At 43.6% G+C, this 18,656-nt stretch overlaps 1 pseudogene; it reads right to left on the reverse strand.

Moving 5' to 3' along the window:
- Positions 1-262: 262 nt before the first annotated feature.
- Positions 263-15,222, reverse strand: LOC148481926 (uncharacterized; annotated as a pseudogene).
- Between the last annotated feature and the right edge of the window lie 3,434 nt (positions 15,223-18,656).

Genomic DNA, 18,656 nt, shown 5'->3' on the forward strand with positions numbered 1-18,656 from the left:
CTAGCAGATGACTGGTGTTCTTCGAGCAGGGGAATATCTGTAGAGGAAATCTGTAGAGAGGAAGGGACAGGCATTTTCTACAATCTTTGAAAACCACCTGTCTGTGGTAATATGCCTCCAGGAAGCAATTGCCTGAGAAAGACATGGAGAAAGGGGTGCCTAAAAGACACTTCCTGTAACCTCTGTCTTTCCCTGAGGGGTTGGTATTGCCTAACACAGTACCTCTTGCGACTCGTGCCTGATAGAAGCCACCCTTAGGCACTCAGCAGTTGCCTCGCTGCTCTTGGGTCAAATTGCTGGCTGCGACAGAACTACCCTCCTGGTAATAGGGGCGCTTGTTAGGCAGGTGGCCCCTTAGGTCTGCAAAGGATTTGCCAGCCCTATAATGGTCCTTGACCTTATTGATAAGGTCAGGCCCAAAGAGGCCAGAGTCGGTCAGATTAGGGATATCTACTGGTCTGGGAGCTACATTAGGTAGACCTGCTCTAGCTAGCCAGTGAGTTCTGTTGGAGTCAGATATAAAGTCAAAGGTCTGGCCGATCATAAATGAAGCCCTGCTAATAGCTTTCAAAAGGGCCACTTTAGTAGCTGCGAAAGATTCTAGGGAGCCGCTAGAAACTCTCTGCCTTGTCTAAGACAAACAGCAGTGGGCCAGCAGCGTCTGAGACTTTGAACTGTATTTTTCTCAGTAATTTATCAATAGTATCACTCTGGGTCTTATCCCCCATGAGTGAAGAGGACTGGATCAACCTCTGGGGCAAAAAGGGCAGGGATGTCCAGAATGCCAGTATGATTATGGTGAACCATTTCAGCCTCCTTAATGAGGGCTGTTCGGATGGCTAATTGGGTGAAATTATACACTTGAGAACTTTCACTCAGTGCCCAATGTGAAGGGGGCATTCTGCCTGCAAGAGCCACTCGGCCCATTTGCAGGTCGCTATACATGCCCCTGCGGGAAGTCGCATTAGTTTTAGTCACCTCCTCTGACTCCCAGTCCACAGAGGGGTAAGTGTCATCTTTATCTGAGCGGGATAGGGGGAGATCGTGCTGTTGACTAGCCCCCTTATGAGAATGCTGTTGCGTATGGTGCCGGTCAGAGGCAGGAAAGGTATGCCGGCTGTGGGAAGGAGAATTTGTTTGCTCATCTATTTGCACATGCGCGGGCGGGTGTGGGCAGATGCGTGCAGCTGACCCCTCAATCCACCGGCTGTTGAGAAGGTAAGTGAAAGCTTCTTTCACTTTCCTTCTCAGTGATCGTCGGGAGGCTTGCACCTAACCCACCAGCTGTTGCTAAGTGGCAAGCCTCCCGATAAACAAAAATCAGTGCTGCCTGAACTAATACTGCTTCCGTCCATTGAGCAGGGGCCTCTGCAGAGTCCAAGTTGAAGATACTGTAGGTGACTGTGGTCAAAGTGCAGAATCGGTATACAGCAGAAAAGGAGCAGACAGAAAGGTAATCCAATAACAATGAGAAGTTTGGTAAACGGTGGAGTAGGTATTTAGAAGAATAGGAGTAGGTAATCCAATAGCAAAGCAAAGAGGGGCCACTTCCATGGGTGGGGGTTTACAGTTTGGAAATGCAGAGCAATCACTTAATCTGGAACAGAAGTGAGTTTTTTGTAACCTTATTCAGCATTGTTAAAGTAATTATTCATTTTAAATTTAAAAATTCTAGTATTGTTAAATATATTTTGTATAAATTAAATTTGCATTTCATAAACTTTTTTGGTATTTCTTAAATTTGTATTTTTTATTTAATTTTTCCTTCACAATCAGCATTGGGGGAAAGAAAATAAATATAAATATATATATGAAAAAAATGAAATATATATATATATATATATATATATATACACAGATATATGTACAGTATACATAACAAACATATATATTATTGCACAGTATATATACACAGTTACACACACATATTATTGTCTTTGAAGTAGGATATTTTTTAGTATAAGTGATATTAGGTAGGTGTTAGTAGTGATATTGCTTAGCTGTTATTTAGGTAGGTGTTACTAGTTATGTTGGGTAGGTATTATTAGTGATATCGGTTAGATGTTATTTGTAATATCAGGTAGGTGCTATTAGTGAAATTGGTTAGGTGTTATTAGTGATTTCGGTTCCGTGTTATTAGTAGAGATGTGCAGGTTCGGATTTACTCGGTTCTTATCGCCATTTTACCGCAAGCTCGGATTAGTTCGGATTTATTTTATTGGCTATCCAAAACTGGTTATGTATAACAACTGATATTAGTTAGGTGTTATTAGTGATATTACTGTAGGTAGATGTTACTAGTGATATAGGTAGATGTTACTAGTGATATTAGTTGTTATTAGTGGTATTAGTTAGGTGTTATTGGTGATATTAGTTAGGTGTTATTAGTGTTAATGGTTAGGCATTATTAGTGGCTTTAGTTAGGCTTTATTACTATTAGTTATATTTGTTAGGTGATGTTAGTTATATTAGGTAGATGTTACTAGTGATATAAGGTGTTATTGATTAGGTGTTATTAGAGTTTTGGTTAGGTGTTATTAGTGATATTAGGTTGATATTACTAGTGACATTTGTTTGGTGTTATTAATGTTATTGGTTAGGTGTTGTTAAAATTATTAGTTAGGTGTTATTAGTGATATTAGTTACACCAGAACCCTTTCATATTGCTGCGCCGACCCAGGATATTCCTGAGTCGGTGCCTCTCACACCGGAGCTGGGTCTGTAGTGACCGGCTCTTCTGGTGTTGCAGTGGACGCTTTTAGATTATGTAATTTCCAAGCGCCACTGAAGCCGGCCAATCGGGCGGCACGATCCGGGTCATCCTGACCCGGATCACACCTTTTACACTGCAGGGTGCCATGGGAACGACCCGTGGCCAATCCTGCAAACTACCCGAGTTGGATCACCGGGTCCCTGGACCTGGGTGGATCCACTTACACTGACAAAAATTCTGGGTTGATGCGTGCTCACGTGCATCAACCCGGGATTTTTATGTCGGTGTAAAAGGGGTATTAGGTGTTAGAGTAGGCAAGTATGTTTCAAAGGGAGGCTACTATTACCTGGCTAGGGCAGCATTAGATCACATTATGAGCTCAGTACACTAACACCAAGTACTAATGCAGCCCATATGGTATGTTAATGTATTACTGGCTATTCAAGCTAGTAAGATTTCACCATCCAGTCATCCATGTAATCAGTGCTTAATATGTAAATAAAAATAAGTTGAACTTTAGATTTTAAAAAATCACATACGACTTATTCTTTTTTATTATTACAATTATTTTTAAACCTTAAAGACTGTGAAACCAAAGAAGAGCTGGAACTGTGTCCCAGTGCTTCCTGCACAAATTAAGCCCTGCATGCAACCTGTTACCCAGACTACAGTATGTAAACACACTTTGATCACTCTGGCATTAGAAGGCTCAGGATGAGGATCATAAAGCAGAAATTGCTCTGATCAGGCTAACTGCAAATGAGCACTTGCAGGGCCACAGAGTACAACTTACATAGACTGCAGTTCAGTTTATAGCTTTGCTGCTCTCGGTTTGCTGTCCTTTTTGTTATATGTACTTATTACTACTTTGAAAGTAAATATAATGAACAATAGAAAAAAAAACAAAAAAAATAATTGTTTCCTGGTGCATGACTTAATAAAGATTAGGCTCTATATAATTGACCAATTCCACTGGAAGGCATACTTGTTAGTTTAACATGTTATTCTAATATAATTTGAAGTCATCATCTATGGGAACAAAAATAAAAAAATACAAAGAAAAATAACACAATTATGCACTTTTTGTAATGTCAATAGTTATTCTAGATGTAATTTGGGCTTTGTAATTTTGTCCGGCACACATGTACACATATATCTGTACACTGGCCCCAGAAACTGGCCTCAGCCAATGGGTGGGAGAATAAAAAAAAAGTGTGAAGCTAGTGATACTTTCAGTGTGCGAAGCAATTAGTAAATATTTGAAATTGAACCAATATAAACACAAATACACATCCTACGCTCTCTAATTGGGAAGGCCTGGGATCAGCCAAGTATTGTTATGGGTTAATGGAAGGATGAAACACTCTATTATTCTGTTAATTAAAAGAATTTCCTTTTGTGTACAACCATTTCTTACTTGACCTTGCACAAAATAAACAGCAATAGTAAAACATATAAATCTAAGATAAAACAGAACTTAAAATTATTAAGTAATGAAAAACTTTAAAAAAAAAAAAAAAAAAATACCAGCATTAACATTTATTGACAGATAGGTGATTCCAGTGGCTTATGACTATTGATATAGTATATTTTGACTTTAGGTTTAAATCCTCACCAATATGTTGGCAAATTAAATCAAATCTAATGGTGGGTACACATCAGACGATCAGCAAATTATGCAATGGTCATCTAGATTTCCCTTGAACGCCCGGACAAACAATATAGTGCATACACATAGTGCAGTCTTACAAACGATATATCATATTTTGTTTGGTCATTTCATCGTTAACTATCGTGATATGATCGGGGTAGGGGGTCCCTCTCCTGAGTAGATGGACACCTCCTTACACACAGCAGCCAGGAAACAGCACACCAGTCCAGGGTTTTCAAGCAAGTTGGTCGGAACCAGTTTTTATTGTGCAATATAAATAAAATAAAACAAAATAAACAAAACATAAAAATAAATCCTAGCCCGTCTGGGCACTAAACGAATTACTCCCTCCCTCAAAGAGGCAGGGCCTACTGCCTCACGCAAAACGTAGGCACAAACACAGCACTTCCAAGTATCTCACTGTGTCTCTGAACGGTCTCTGAACAAACCTTACTGTCTGTTCTCCCCAGGTGTATGAGACAATAAGCCATACCTTGACACAACTTATATGAGCCACTTTCAGGTGCAATTACTAATCAGCCTGCTCTAAGGTTGAAAGGCCCAACACCTGGAACGGCCTGTGGATGGAGTCCTCCCTTCTCACATCCACACCCCCAGGACCCATTATCCGGCTTTTCCAAAAATCGAGACCCAATCTGCCTAGCAGAAAAGACTGCTCCTGGGGGTTTAAAACACATATGATAAGAATCTGGGACGCACATATCTGCCATCCAGTACTTTTCCAGTCCTTCTATCACACTATATAATGTTAACATATCGCCTGGTCATCCGGCAGTGCGTACACACTCCACGATTTGAACAAAATTGTTAACGAGATTGTCAGATTGAGCTGAATGTAGGGGCGACCTGAAGATGCGACGGACAACGCTGCAGGAGCGCACATAGTGTGATCACACTTGACGATATTAACGAATTGTCATTCCGATCAATCGGAATCGGGCAAAATATCTAGTGTGTACCCAGCTTAAGTTGCAGTTTTTAGTGATGTCTTGTGCTAGCTATGCGTATGGTAAAATCGAGTATTAAACTTGTCTACTACATTATAGGGAAATAATACATATAAAGAGAGTGGTTACATTATTTTTCTGGAAAGTGTCATTAATAAGGAACATTTTGCTGCATTAAACTAATGTAAAGATTAAAAATAATTGACAATGAAAAAAAAACCTGATTGCAAATCTAATAACAGAAGTGTTGTATTGCATATACAGCGCTGGATTTTTCTATTGTTTTGGTGGCTTTTTTTAATTAGACTGTAACTTATTAAAATTCCAGAATGAATTAGGAAAATGCAGGTGCTGCCTTTCTACCAGTTTTGCAACAGTAGTTCTGCACTTAAATAGACTTTGATAAATGACCCTTATGACCTTAAGTGGCGCCCTCTGCCCCTTCTCAATAATGTTTTCCTGTACTGCTCCCAACTCTCATCACCCCGCACACCCACAAGGCTCTCTAAACCTTCCATCGTTAGGAAGTGTTAGAAAGCTGGTGAAGTGACAAATGAGCCTGTGAAAGCTCGTTGTCCTAATTAAACTCTGACAAGGAGAAGTGACAAGAGGCAATGGAGGGGAAACAATGAGAATAGTGTGTGAGGACAGATACTGCGCTGGGAAAAGCTCTGTGACCATGGACAAAAGCTCTTGTTTCCATGTGTTAAACCATATTAGACTTCACCAATGCCAACATCTCCCAGGTCTGAGCACTTGGACCCAGTTCTTCCATCCTGCATCAAAACCCACATCCAATCACGAAGCAGACTTCTCAGGGAATCTCACAGAGGGATGAAGATGCTGATGGAGGTGCCAATATCCTTCAAGTAACAACTGAGTCATGTGACATCTATTGGTGAATTATAGGTCACTGAAAAACCCATGTCTTTGACTAAAATTGTTTATCCAAGTTAAGAAGACCTCTACTCTACACTGATGAGCCCCAATAGCGCTCCATGGGGAATATTAAAACAAATCATTAAGCAATTATATACATTTACCTGCAGTTGTAAGGACTATTCCCTAATTGAAGAATTCACACAGACTTAACAAATGTATTCATTAAAAGTAGTCAGGAAAAATTACCCCTCCTTCTTCCCCCCTCGAGCCACAGGATACCCTAGAGCCTCAAGGCTCCTCTGCCTCAGGTGTAATCTCCATTTCCTCCTTACCTATGGTTGAAATGGCAGAGACCATTTCTAAAGTGCTAATGCTCCAGCTTGATAAGCGAGTGGAAAGTACTGAAATGAAGATAGAGGCTGCCCTGACTAGAATTGACGCTCATGCTGCCCGTTTGACCACTCTAGAGACAAGGGTCAGCGTTGTGGAGGATAGATTCCAGACCATTCAGGATGACACAGCTTCTCGCTCCTCTACCATTCAATCCCTGAAAGAAAAGATTGATGATCTGAAAATCGACACTGTCGAAATACCCTTAGATTCATAGGCATCCCTGAACCCTACAAGGGCCCACAACTCCTCGATTTTCTTGCTAAAGATCTGCCTTTAGCCCTGGACATTGCAGACACATTAGGTACCCCACAGATAAAGAGAGCTAATCGCTTAGGCCCAGAAAGACAAGGTGATAACAATAGACCCCTTCCCATCATAGCAAAATATCTAGACTACCAAGCTAAGGAGCAAATATAATTGACATACAGTACAGTATACTGATCAGTGATCAAAGCCAATATACCATCTACAGTAGCTGCTATTAATATGAGAGGTCAGTGTCACCGTATACTAGAAAGAAACATTGGGTGAACGTCTGAGATGTAACTTGTGGCTCTCCAGATGTTGTGGAACTACAAGTCCCAGACAGAGCTGCACCATACTTGCCTACCCTCCCGATTTTGTCGGGAGCCTCCCAAAAATTGGGTGCCGCTCCCGTCCTCCCGGGAAGGCAGGCAAGCCTCCCGGCTGCCGCCAACCCCTCCTATCCCCCCCGTAATTACATGTAAAAGTCCCGCAGCGGGGGGGGGACTGCGTCATTTTGGCCCCGCCCCCTGCTTCACAATGCCTGTAATACCAGCAGTGTGTAGCGCAGGTGGGGCCAAAATGAGCGATTGTGTGGCTCTGCCCTCTGCCCCGCCCACAAACACTCGCCATCCATTGACAGTTGATACACACTGTGCTACGGGGGGCTATCGCCCCCTCTGGATCCGCCACTGCCCAACCCTATCATCAGCCCGACTCAACTGGAACCATAATTCATCAGACCACACCACATGTTGCCAGTCCTCCAGGGTCCAATTAGCAATGTTACAAGCCCAGGTCAGGTGCTGTGTCCGGTGTCGTAGTGTTAATACGGGCACTCTGGTGGGTCTTCTTCCATATCTCATGGAAGATAAAGAACGCTGCACTGACCTGCTGGATATGTGTCTGGTACCTCCTGCATTGAATGTGGATGTGATTTGAGCCAGTGTAGCTTGTCTGTTACCATGGACAATTCTGGCCAGACACCGATGGTCACAATTAGTAAGCACCCATGGTTGGCCACTGCACTTTCCACGGTGGGTGGTAATGCCTTCCAAGAGGTATTCACTGTACACACGTGACACCATAGATTGCGGAATGTTGAATGTCCGCACAACTTTGTAAATGGAATGTTCCATCTGTCGGGCACCCACTATCATGCCACATTCGACCTCCGATAATTCACATCGCCTTGCCATGAGCAGCCTAGCCGGTGTTCAAGCTAACTCACGAAATGTCAGATTACAACTGATGCAGGTCTGGGCATTTCCAAGATGTCACAGTAGAGTGATGCCACTTCCCATTACCTTTACATACTGCGATCCCATGACTTTTGGCACTTCAGTGTATAATAATAAAAATGTGGTGGCAAACAAATTAAATCACTATAGAAAAATGTACGGTTGGCCAGTGCCATTATGCCATTAGTAACTTAATATATCCTGTTGATCCAGATAAATGTCTGATTGCTGGAACAGGTGTTGGAATGTACATTTCCACACTTAACCACTTGCCTGGCATGGTTGCAGATGCGACCATGCCAGACTGGGCTTTTTCTGACCTGGTTGCATTCCAGTCCCTCTGCACCCATGGCTCCTACCACGATGGGCACAGTGATCGGCCAGCCTGGCGGTAATGTAAAGGATGCACTGTGACTGGATGGCAGCAGTGGGGGCTGCTGTCGGGCTGGCCAATCACTGCTACCAGCAGTGATCGGCTCTCACTGGGGGAGCAGCCTTGGGTTAAAAGGGGAATCGGTATGTAATCCAGCTGTCATGATGTCAAAATACTGAAAGCAGCATCCCGATGGTTGGTATCCTGACAAGAGTCAGGTAAGTATACTTACCCTCCCCCCTTCTCCCTCTAACCCTCCCTGTTGGAGCCTAACCATCCCCACCATGCACCCTAACTCTGACCCTCCCCATTAGTGCCTAAACCTAAGTTTCCCCCTTCATGCCTAAACCTCAACCTCCCCCTTAGTGCCTAACCCTAACCCCCCCCAGTGGTGCCTACACCTAACCCTCCCCCCTAGCAATGCCTAACCCTAACCTCCCACCCCAAAGCCAATGCTAACTCCACCATACTACCTGAACCTAACACCCCCCCCCCCCGCTTGTGGCTAACACTAAGGGCACCCCGGACTTACCTCGTTTGGGCTGGCATCCTTCTGGATTCCGGCGTCGGGATTAAGATAGGGGTCGGTATTTTGACGCCTATCTTTATCTCGACGCCCCCCCATAGGGATTTAGACCAATAGCATCGGGATGTAGTTATGAGACCAGCAGCATAGCGGCCGCTGGTCTCATAACTACATCCCGTTAAGAGGGGGCAGGAGTAATGTAAATGCAGCGTTGGCTGCCCCCCCGTCATAATGCATACCCGACGGCTGCAGAGGAGCAATCAGCCCCCTCAGTTTATAAAAATAGCAGTGCCTATGCGCTCCCACCCTCGTGTGCCGCAATTTTCCGATATATATGGAAAAAAAGATTTTTGGAAAACCGATATAAATATAGATGTTTCCATAAATCCTTTTGATTATGGTGAACCTGTATCGATCAAGAATATCGATATGGGACCACTGATCTGCCTGTCTGTCTATCTATTATATCTTGTATATAATTTATATGAGTCAGTGTGGCATAAACTTTGCAAGGGGGGTTTTTGCTCTTTATATTATTCATTGTCGGAATTCAATTCAGCGCGATGCTGAATAGCCCTGGGAGGGAGCACCTGGAGCTATTCAATTCAGCGTGTTGTTAAGGCGGAGAAAGCCGGTTCTCACAACTTAACCTGGGTGTTTAGTCGTGAGAACCGGCATTCTCTACTAAAATGCCGGTCACGCGGCTGTTTGCACCGTGCTAAGCTGGCAAACAGCCGTGTGGCCGGCAGTTTTGTCGGATTTCTCCTCGCATCCCCAGGGGAATGCGAGAAGAATTCCTATAGCCCGACCAAACATTGCGTTGAATTGAATAAGTTCGGGAGCTCCATCCTGGGGCTATTCAACATCGCTTTGAATTGAATTCCCCTGCATGTGTGTGGACTTAATGTGTCTGTATGTATGTATATTTTAGTGTTCCCAACTTTCCACTAGGTACTTTTAGCAGGGCACTACACCCTGCCCGTTTTGTTAACTGTTCTCCCTGCCCGTGTTGTGATTGATGAATTGTGCCCCGCTTTCTCCGGGTCAGACACACACACTGTGGGACGGAGCTTTAGAGGAAGGCGGAACAAAGGGCCGGGCACAGCTGCTCAACCCAGTCCCCGGGAGACACACACAATAGATGGTATTTATTTATAGCTCTTTGTCATAACAATTTTACCATCATATACTTCATTTGCTATTTAAACCACACGCACATTACGGAAACCATTGTTGTCACGCCCATTTTTACATTGCATTCACTCATAGAATAACTGGGCCACTTGCTTGTGTCTGCCCCCCAGGTTGAAAGTTGCCAGCCAGCCCCAGGTTTGTCCACATACTTTATGATTTACACCAGCCCTGGTTTTGCCTATCACATTACCCATTAATAATTTGATTTGTGGATCACCAGCCTGTGGCACCCCTGCAATTGCCGGGCCCACTTTAGGAAACATTGGTATATTGTGTTTAAATTAAAAAAAAATTGGGTTGGATAAGTGTTACATAGATTATACACAAAAATGGAGAAACTCTCAGCACGCCCGAGCAGCCCCCTGATCAATCACCTAAAAGTGTATCCCCACACCCTAATCAACATATAAAATACACGCAAATGGTGATGTTATCTAGTGGCGCTTATGAAACATGGATAAAAATCAAGAGTATAGTCACATTCCTTTCATATGAAAGTATCACTGTGAATCCTTCTTTGTTATTATTCCTATGAGTCAATCAATAACATCCAGTTGTGGATGAATTATAGCAAATATTTGCAGTTGTATCTTCCTCACGTCTTTCAATAATATTCACAAATTTGTGGAGCCATGATAATAATGTATATCTCAAAAATAATTGGAGAGAGGCAAATAAATAACATAATCATAATCTCATTAAAACAAACTGAATATCCTTACTATGGCAGAATTGCACAATTACCGGCTGTGCTTTCAGAACTTGAATGACAAGTTCTCGATAAGCATGGTAGGAGAGACACAGGAAAGTCCCCTGGTGTACCCACATGTCATCACCATAACAAGTCCAAACTGCCACTCAAGCGGATCCTAGAAATTAGCCAACGCGTTTTCTCCCCTTCCTGGGGTCTTTTTCAAGGGCGTGTGAGCAAGTGAAGGTATAACTCCCCAAGCCACCCTTAAATAGTTCCATCGTCAAATCAGAGATATACATCAATTAAAACCTAAATTGAACATAGATCTCAATCTAAACAAACAACCTATTTTCCCCGTTAATGGTGACACAAGGATCAGATGTGCAACACGAGAACCAATCAATATTCACAAAGTCCCGGTCACATTACCCCACCCTGAAATCTTGTTCAATATCATGATCGGAGTAAAATACATACATCTGTAATCAACCTATAAGTCCCCGTCCAGCTGGAAGAAGTGATAAGTCCCTGATTATCATTCTCATACATCAGGCTGTTGCAAGCGGGGCCTGAGTATACTTTCTGCATACAGCATCTGTTGTCCCATAGACGCTACGATCAGAAGGGCATTGTTACAAGTCGCTGGCATGACTTGTCACTCTCCAATGCTTCAGTGATCGCTCCTACCACTTCCGCCTGCCATGCTGGAACTGCACCATCTGTTGCTAGGCGATTGGGAAGCCAGGTCACGCCACATGTTATTGGGAACACGGGATGACCTTCCGTTGCTCTGATTGGTACTTGGTCTTTTTTATGCCTGACAGCGCCCTCACGGCCTTGCCGGCAATAGCGTCTCTGTACGTGCCCTTCCGGTTCCTGCTGCGAGATCCCGTCTCAGCATCTCGGTGAATCTAGCTGCATCTCGGCCACTCTAGGCTGCACCAGTTCCTCTGACTGTACTAGCCGCATCACAGTGAATCAAGCTGCACCACAGTCCCTCCAGGCCGCATCAGTTCCTCCGGCTGTACTAGCCGCATCATGGCGAATCAAGCCCCACCACGGTTCCTCCGGCTGTACTAGCTGCATAACAGCCAATGAAGCCATCCCACGGTCCCTTCAGGCTGCATCAGTTACTCTGGCTGTACTAGCCGCATCATGACGTACCAAGACGCATCACGGTCACTCCAGGCCGCATCAGGCCGCATCCGTTCCTCCGGTGCACTAAGCCGCACCATGGACATTTCAGCCATATCAACTCCTTCAGCGATGTTCGCTGCATCAACATCAACTGCAGAACCAACCATATTAATTCCTCCAACGATATTCACTGCATCAACATCACCGGCTCTGACTGGTGTCACATTAAACCCTGGTTTTCCTAGGAGACCTGTGTAAACCTCTATTGCTCCGAGTTTAAGTCCAGGTGGCCGCCTAAGTACCGGTGAACATAATCCATTCTAAGGGAACAGCGGGTGGCTGTTATTGGTAGAAGACCTAATCTTTTGGGTTTTGGGGGTTTACACAATGAATCATAGAAAACTGTAACAGGCGTCCAGCGTCCCCCATTGTCTAGGATCTAGGAAACGCTCCGATCACAAGGAGATGGTGCAAATGTGCATATGACGTACACCGTCTCTGTTGTCCAGTGACCCCGTTGTCCAGATATTTGGAGAGGAGATCAGATTTTAGTTGAAGAATTTTGTGCGTTTTAAATAACAATTCTTTGAATATTGAGTTGAGTTTTTATATTAATAATTTGGAAGTTATTTTTTTAGATATCACTATTTACCATGAAGAAACGAATATTATGACCAAAACATTTTGTAAACCCACTGACTCCCGAACCTACATTGGAGCAGACAGCTGCCATCACCGTAATTGGCTTCGGTCAATTCCTGGTGGGCAGTTGAAGAGGCTCAAACGAAATTGCACTGATGATAAGATCTATCAGGAACAGGCAATAGAGATGGGGGATAATTTTATCTCATGTGGATATGGCCATTAACCAGTTAAAAAAGCCTTGGAGGAGTGAAGGCTGTATATAGATATGATTTGCTAAAGAAGGGTCCTCCAAGAAAGGAGCAGGACTCTGCTTTTCAATGGTCTTTCATTACAGGCTATTGCACCCAATATAGGGCAATTGAGAACATTTTATGTAAGCATTGGCCTATACTTTATAGGAGCAATGATACCAAACAAACCTAAATGTATTTCTAAAAAAGTGCATCATTTGGCTAACAAATTAGTTAGAAGTGCATTGCCCCCGAGTGGTCGAATGAGTAATATCACATCCAAAGGTTTTCACCGATGTGGGACCTTTGTTGGGTGTAGGCGGGTCCTCAAATGTAATTGGTCAAGCTAAGATGGAGGAAATATGTATTAATTGCAAGAATTTTGTAATTGTTAACTTTATTACTTGCAATACAAAAAAAGTGTAATATATATGATTGAATGTTCATGTAATCTGGTATATATACTGTAGGTCGCACATCTAGACCACTTAAGAATTAAGAGCCGTCTTAGCGAACATTTGCACAACATTAGGAAAGGCTTTGAAAGTCATGCTCTTTCCAAGCATTTAAAATTCTAACATAATTGTTTGGTATCTGGGATTAAGAAATTTGTGGGTTTAATGGTAGTAAAAGGAAATTGGAGGAGGAAGGATGTAGCTGGACAGCTTGCTAGGAGAGAAATGCAGTGCATTTATGATTTTAATACACTGCATCCTGGCAACCTGAATATAGACTACGAGCTTAAGTGGTTCTTATGATTCCATAGCATTTATGTTTTTTATGAGATATTTTGTATGTTTTTATAGTACATTTATGTAATTTTTACCTGTCTTTTCTTATGTTTTCATGTTTTTTTGGGTCACGTGCAATAATGGCATTCCTGGTCCAAAAAGAAAGGAACCGAGGGGAAAAGAAAGATGGAAAGTCCCCCCTGTATATATAAAGGAGATGTTTTCTGCTACTACCCCTCTTTATTTACAAGTCCTGGCTTCTGGAGGATCATTATGTCTATGTGGGTTTCCATACCAACAAAGACGCAGACGTCAGACGTACATTTGCATCACTAACCTTGTAATTAGAGTGTCCCCTGGACAATGGGGTCGCTGGACAACAGAGACGCTGTACTTCATATGCACATTTGCATCATCATCTTTGAGATCGGAGTGTCTCCTAGACAACGGGGGTTGCTGGACGTCCTTCTGATCGGAGCGTCTCCGGGACAACAGACACTGTATGCAGAAAGTATACTCAGGTCCCCGGTTGCAGCAGCCTGATGTATAAGAATGATAATCAGGAGCTTATCACTTCTTCCAGCTGGACGGGGACTTTGATAAGTTGATTACAGATGTATGTGTTTTACTCCGATCATGATATAGAACAAGATTTCAGGGTGGGGTGATGTAATCCATCATGTGACCGGGACTTTGTGAATATTGATTGGTTCTCGTTTTGCATATCTGATCCTTGTTTCAACATTAATGGGGAAAAGAGGTTGTTTGTTTAGATAGGAGGTCTATGTTCAATTTAGGTTTTTAATTGATGTATATCTCTGATTGGAGGATGGAACTATGTAAGAGTGGCTTGGGAGTTATACCGGTATACAATCGGGAAACCGGCTGTCTTAATACCGACAGCCGGCTGTCTTAATACCGACTGTCATATCCCGGCGAGGGTGAAATGCCGGGCGTCTAGATCGAAGGGATGCCGGGTGCCGCGAGCGGACAGCTGCTGGGGGGAGGGTTAGGTTTAGGGCACCCGGGAGGGACTTAGGGTTAGGCACCCCCCCGGGAGGGTTAGGGTTAGGCTAGGGGGAGGGAGGGTTAGGGTTAGGCTCCCCCGGGGGGGACTTAGGGTTACGCAGCGGGGAAGGGGGTTGTTAGGGTTAGGCACTTAGAAAGGGGATTAGGATTAGGCACTTGGGGTGGAGGTTAGGGTTAGGCACCCCTAAGGAGGGTTAGGGTTAGGGGGTTAGGTTAGTTTATACTTACCTTAGCGACGATCGGGATTTCCAGCGCTGTCGGACTTCCGTTGCCGAGAACTCTGCTTTTGTAGGGCAGGCGCTGCCGGAAATCGAACTGCCGGCCATGCGGCCTGCGGTATTTCATACCGATTCCGTTATACCTTCACTTGCTTACCCAGCCTTGAAAAAGACCCCAGGAGGTGGAAACGCGTTGGTTTATTTCTGGGATCCGCTTGAGTGGCAGTTTGGACTTGTTACGGCGATGACATGTGGGTACACCAGGGGACTTTCCTGTGTTTCTCATACCATGCTTATCCAGAACTTTTCATTCAAGTTCTGAAAACACAGCCGGTAATTGTGCAATTCTGCCATATTAAGGATATTCACTGTTCTTTGTTTTTATGCGATTACGCTATGTTTGCCTCTCTCCAATAGTTTTTTTGAGATATACAGTATTATCATGGCTCCACAAATCTGTGAATATTATTGAAAGACGTGAGGAAGATACAACTGCAAATATTTGCTATAATTATTGATAATTGTTGATTATTGGAATAATAACAAAGAAGGATTCACAGTGATACTTTCATATGAAAGGAATGTGACTATACTCTTGATTTTTATCCATGTTTCATGAGCGCCACTAGATAACATCACCATTTCTGTGTATTTTAAGTGTTACATAGATGTTCTTGACCTAATTCAATTGCTAAAAAAAAATAAAAAAAAGCGTTTTTTGGAAAAAATATTAGCTAGTTAAAGCAAATAGAGCTATGGGTTATAATGGTTGTTTACCGTCCTCTAGATCAACTAATGCTTTTGAGGATGAAAGGTTGAAAAGGATTTGAATACGTAAATAAATTTGAGGATATATAAGTACTCATTTATTTAAGTAATCATACTGGCCTAGGGTAATGGGTTAAATCTAGGGATGTGCGCCGGACCATTTTTGCCGGATTTGTATTTGGTTCTAATTCGTCGTCCGGCTTTGGATTTGGATTTGGATTTGCCAAATTGCGGTGACTGGCTTTGGATTTGGATTTGGATTTTTTTACAAAAATTTACAAAAAAAGCTAAAATCACATAAATTGGTCTTTTTTTTCTTCCTAGAGTATTATTAACCTCAATAACATTAATTTCCAGTCAATTTAGACCACCTCACAGCTTATAATATTGTTTTCAACATTATTGGAACAAAGGTTGCAGTGAGCTGACTGGTTACTAAGCGACAAAGCAGTAGGGGTGAGCGGGTTCGGATTTCTGAAATCCGAACCCCCCCGAGCCCCCCCGATCCGAGTCCGATCCGAGTCAGGCTCGACTTTTCCCGCCTGACTCGGATTCTGAAATCGAGGCAAAACGTCATCTTCCCGCCTTCCGAGTCTCGCGGGTTTTGGATCCTATATAAGGTACCCACGTCGGCGCCATTTTCTCACTCGGCTGTGGACAGTGAAGAGGGAGGGTGGGAGTTAGGGCTGTGTAGTGTAGTGTAGTGTAGTGCTGCTGTTGTCCACTACTTCAAAGTCCATAGGGGCTGGCTGTGTTGTGCTGTGCTGCTGTTGTTAATAGGGGCTGTGTCCACTACTTCAAAGTCCATAGGGGCTGGCTGGACTGTGTTGTGCAGTCAGTTCTCCATAGGGGCTGTGTCCACTCCAAAGTCCTGTGCAGTGTCCCAGTCCTAAAGAGGTGCTGTAGTGTTGTCCAGGGGGTGCTCTGTCCATCAGGGGTGCTCCCCCCAAGTGCTAAAAAAATAATATATTTTCTGTGTTTGTGAATTGTGTGCGCAGTAGCCGCACGTGCATCAACAAAGTAGTGCCAAGCGTGCGCCTGTGTCATAAGTAAAGGGCCGGCTGGCTTGACCGTTAAAGGGTGCTGTAACCCCCGAAAGTACACTCCAGTCCAAACCAAAAAAAAAAATATTTTCTGTGTTTGTGAATTGTGTGCGCAGTAGCCGCACGTGCATCAACAAAGTAGTGCCAAGCGTGCGCCTGTGTCATAAGTAAAGGGCCGGCTGGCTTGACCGTTAAGGGTGCTGTAACCCCCGAAAGTACACTCCAGTCCAAACCAAAAAAAAAATTATTTTCTGTGTTTGTGAATTGTGTGCGCAGTAGCCGCACGTGCATCAACAAAGTAGTGCCAAGCGTGCGCCTGTGTCATAAGTAAAGGGCCGGCTGGCTTGACCATTAAGGGTGCTGTAACCCCCGAAAGTACACTCCAGTCCAAACCAAAAAAAAAATTATTTTCTGTGTTTGTGAATTGTGTTCGCAGTAGCCGCACGTGCATCAACAAAGTAGTGCCAAGCGTGTGCCTGTGTCATAAGTAAAGGGCCGGCTGGCTTGACCGTTAAAGGGTGCTGTAACCCCCAAAGTACACTCCAGTCCAAACCAAAAAAAAAATTATTTTCTGTGTTTGTGAATTGTGTGCGCAGTAGCCGCACGTGCATCAACAAAGTAGTGCCAAGCGTGTGCCTGTGTCATAAGTAAAGTGCCGGCTGGCTTGACCATTAAAGGGTTCTGTAACCCCCAAAGTACACTCCAAACCAAAAAAAAAAATATTTTCTGTGTTTGTGACTTGTGTGCACTGTGGCTGCACGTGCATCAACAAAGGAGCAGCGCCAAGCGTGCGCCTGTGTCCCATAAGTAAAGAGCCGGCTGGCTCATTTCTTAAAGGGTGGTGTAACCCACAAAGTGCACTACTCTCCAGCAAAAATAAAAAAATATTTTCTGTGTTTGTGTGTGCTTTTGCCGCGTGTATATTATATATCAATATAACATAAATGGAGGACCAAACTTTCTCCGATAAAAATAAAATAGGGAAAGATCAAGAACCACTTCCTCCTAGTGCTGTTGCTGCTGCTGGGAGTTGTTCATCATCCCAGAGAGGAAGTAGGAACATCACTACTTTTACTAAACAATTGACCCTCCAACAGTCCCTAGCGATGAGGATGAAGTACGACAGCAGTCATCCTGAAGCAAAACGTATAACTGATGCCTTGACTGCTATGTTGGTGTTAGACGTGCGTCCGGTATCCGACATTAGTGCAGTGGGATTTAGACAATTGATGGAGGTAGTGTGTCCTCGGTTCCAAATCCCGTCTAGATTCCACCTGCATCCTCAAAGCAGCAGCGACAAGCGTGCGTCTGTCTGTTAAAGGGTGTTGTAACTCTCAAAGTGCTCCAAAAAAAATCAATTTTTTTTTTAATGTGTTTGTGACTTGTGTGCGATGTAGCCACACTTGCATCCTCAAAGCAGCAGCGACAAGCGTGCGTCTGTCTGTTAAAGGGTGGTGACACCCTCAAAGTGTGCTACACAAACAATTAAAATATTGTTCTTTTTTTTTCTGTCTTTGTGAATTGTGTGGGCTGTAGCCCCACTTGCATCCTCAAAGCAGCAGCGACAAGCGTGCGTCTGTCTGTTAAAGGGTGGTGACACCCTCAAAGTGTGCTACACAAACAATAAAAATATTCTTCTTTTTTCTGTCTTTGTGAATTGTGTGGGCTGTAGCCGCACCTGCATCCTTAAAGCAGCAGCGACAAGCGTGCGTCTGTCTGTTAAAGGGTGGTGACACCCTCAAAGTGTGCTACACAAACAATTAAAATATTGTTCTTTTTTTTTGGTCTTTGTGAAATGTGTGGGCTGTAGCCACACCTGCATCCTTAAAGCAGCAGCGACAAGCGTGCTTCTGTCTGTTAAAGGGTGGTGTAACTCTCAAAGTGCTCCAAAAAATAAAAAACTATTTTTTTAATGTGTTTGTGACTTGTGTGCGATGTAGCCGCACTTGCATCCTCAAAGCAGCAGCGACAAGCGTG

This window comes from Taudactylus pleione, unplaced genomic scaffold (genome assembly GCF_031769625.1).
Source record: "Taudactylus pleione unplaced genomic scaffold, aTauple2 ptg000556l, whole genome shotgun sequence".
Classification (NCBI taxonomy): domain Eukaryota; kingdom Metazoa; phylum Chordata; class Amphibia; order Anura; family Myobatrachidae; genus Taudactylus; species Taudactylus pleione.